Consider the following 3,383-nt stretch of genomic DNA (forward strand, 5'->3'; position numbering starts at 1 on the left):
TATTCTCGCCGAAGCCAAGGTAGCATCGCCGCTGAGCGGCGATCCCTCTGCAGTTTTCGATGGCCAAGAAAGTGTTTCTCTATGCCTCCTTTGAACCAGGTTGTTGACATCTTCACAAAAAGTGTTTCTTGACCTATCTTTGATTTTTTCAGATTCAAGCTTCACGTTCGTTCACATCTGACGCTTAGCTTGCGGGGGTGTTAAGGATATTTAGTACTAAATTATAATATAGATAACTTTCACACCTAGAGTAAGCAAACATTCTCAAACGTAAGGCTATGATAACTTAGGGAATGATATGACCACAGAGTGTTTACAATATGTTATGATAATTGCTAAATCCATCCGTATTCGGACCAAAACTTTTATCCAGGGCCTTAGACCAACTCGACCATCTCAACTTTGATGCTTGAAAAAAAATTAATCAATCTGTATTCTTTATAAGGTATCAAAATATTAAACATTATACATTATATAAAAAATAATTGTTGAGAGTGGGATTTGAACCCACGCCCTTTCGGACCAGAACCTTAATCTGGCGCCTTAGACCAACTCGGCCATCTCAACTTTCGAAGATAGAAAAAAAATTAACCCATCTGTATTCTTTATAAAGGTTTAGGGTATAAAAAATAATTGTTGAGAGTGCAATTTGCACCCACACCCTTATGGCGCCTTAGACCAAATCAGCCATCCCAACTTCAATGCTTGGAAAAAAATTAATCTATTTGTATTCTTTATAAAGGTTTAGGGATCAAAAGATAATATAATTATTAAATCTTATTAGGATCTCACAAGAAATTTTTCAAAATTATTATCGAGAGTGGGATTTGAACCTCTATCCTTTCGAACCAAAACCTTAATCTTGCATCTTAGACTAACTCCAACATTAATAGTCAAAATCTAGACATTAGTATTCACATATTTCTTACAAAGGTATAAGAATGAAACTAGATTAGGGATGGGCTAAAACATTAAAAGAAATAAAATACCTTAGACCAATTTGGTCATCTCAACTCTAATATATGAAATGTACATGTTTTTAATGTAATAACCAAAGAATCTACCTAGGCCTATACGGAATTGTCACAAAGCCATTCAATTGTTGAGATTGCTTGAGGGGACGAGAATCAAATATGGAAAAGACCTCGAAATTTAGATGAAGATTTGTGGAGCTTTTATACAGGTCAAAGTTGGTGATCTTAGAGTTGTTAAAGAGGACGATGAGAGCTTCCTTTTCATACCCTAAATTTGAAGAGAGTCTACAAGTGTTATGGTCTTATACCGTGAATTCACAATGCATGTTGAATTTGAAGGTTATAGAAGCATGTTTAAAGCATAAACCAATGATATGAGTAAAATAACGAAAAATGCCCTTATTATACCTTCTATGATGTTTTATGGCCTATACGACTAACCTGAAGTTTTATATGGCATCTAATTATGATGTTATGAACCATAGAAATGATATGTATTTTTTGTGATAGGAGTAGAACATCACATGCTTAGGTTATACCCTTAGCTTTTTATGATAGACCCTAAGTCAGAACCATGAACTTACAAACCTATGCATTATTTCTAAGGGTATATCTAAGGCAAGTAAGTTGATTTGAGAAAAAACACATCCACAACCCTGAGCCAAATACAACGCCCAAACAACTAGGTGTCACTAAATAAAAGAGATCCGAACGTGCTATATGCCCTCAGTAATCTTAGACCTCCACCTATTCGATACACCATGATCACATGTATATTCTTTTTGTGGGATGTTAGACTCATACTATGTCACGAGGGATGTAGAAGAATGCTCAATCTATTGACTAAAACCAGAATTTGAATTCTGATTTGAGTCCTGAGCATAGGTTTTTCTAAAATTCATGATATTTATCGGTCATGTGACCTAGCTAGTCTTTTTAGGGGAGTGTTTTTAGGTATAGAACTAGAAAGTATAATGTATGCAAAAGAAAGTACACAACCTAATTGGACCCACCTCCGACCTATGCGATACACCAAGATCACATGTTTTTCTCACTTCAATGGGTGGAATGCCATGTCCATATTCTTTTTGTAGGATGTTAGACTCATATTAGATCACGGGGGATGCATGAGAATGTTGAGTCGAAGGGGTGAAACCAAAATTGAAATTCTTATTTGAGTCCCGAACATAAGTTTTTCTCAAAGTCATGAAGCTTCTTTTCTAGGAACATAGATTTTAGGTATTACAAAAGACTGAGATATTCATGATTATAGAACCATGAATAAAACGACAAATTATTTTTGCCGACCCAAATGTTCTGGTGAATGTAGAAGTCAAAGAACATTATGAATATTTCATCGATCTGATTGATAATTATTTAATGTATAAGTATCTTTATCGAATGCAACTAAAGTTTAAATATTTTTCTTGAAAAAGTGAGATTAAAGTTGAAATTCAGGTAGGTAAATCTATAAAAACACAATTATCATATCATAATAACCTTGTTACTAAGATTAATTGATAGACAGTGATATTGTATTCCAACTCTACGAGTCAATATAATTTTGTGAAAATTATGATGTAAGAGAAGAAAATAAGTCCCGGTAGAAATGGTCGCATAAAAATCTGAGATATACGCCATTACCAGACTCTTCTTAGGAGATAGAGACTGCATATGAACTTGATTACCTTTAAAACTATCTATAAAAGAGAGATTTTGGAAGAGTAGTAAAGTTAGTTTATAACACTTTAATAATTAGATTGCAAAATATCATAATCGCACTCTTGTGGCAGCAGGACAACAATTGTGTGACACTTGTTCTAACCCACTGAACAAGTCAGTCATGTGAAAATTGAACTTTATAGACAATCTTAACGTATGATCGATCCTCGAGTCACATTTAAGATAAACTACTTCATAAAAAGTGAGAGAAGAAATGAGTTGAAAACAACTGGAAAGAAAGTAATGATATATGCTAAAAGCAAATAAGCAACAACCACAACTTTGATGGCGTGTAACCTGGTAGGAAGAATCGACAACTAGTCACATCCTCTATAGTTGACAGCAACATACCTTCGACAAACATGACCGTGACATTCTTACCCACTCAATTGGTTAACGTCTTTGTCAACCAACCCTTTGCAAACTTAGCAATGTAGGATAAGCTTGACTTCAAGTCTCTCTATGCGTTTCTAGTTGATCTCAAATTAAAGAGCCTCTTCTAATCTACCAAGAACTATTGAAAATCACTTCTTGGTTTGTCAACTCTTCACGTCTTATCAGCTAGAATCTCTCCTACTTCCTTCGTAGCAGGAGATCATACTGCCTTCTTGTGCCTAATGTCTTCCTGGTCAGGATAGTGACACTTCAAGTTACTGACATGGACAACAGAGCTAGTATGCATCCATA

At 34.8% G+C, this 3,383-nt stretch overlaps 1 non-coding gene across 1 annotated transcript; it reads right to left on the reverse strand.

The window, feature by feature from the left end:
* Positions 1–486: 486 nt before the first annotated feature.
* On the reverse strand, positions 487–567 carry TRNAL-AAG. Its single transcript has one exon. It is a non-coding gene; the product is annotated as a tRNA-Leu (tRNA).
* Positions 568–3,383: the final 2,816 nt, after the last annotated feature.

The sequence above is a fragment of the Cucurbita moschata genome, unplaced genomic scaffold (genome assembly GCF_002738365.1).
Source record: "Cucurbita moschata cultivar Rifu unplaced genomic scaffold, Cmos_1.0 Cmo_Scf00031, whole genome shotgun sequence".
NCBI lineage: Eukaryota > Viridiplantae > Streptophyta > Magnoliopsida > Cucurbitales > Cucurbitaceae > Cucurbita > Cucurbita moschata.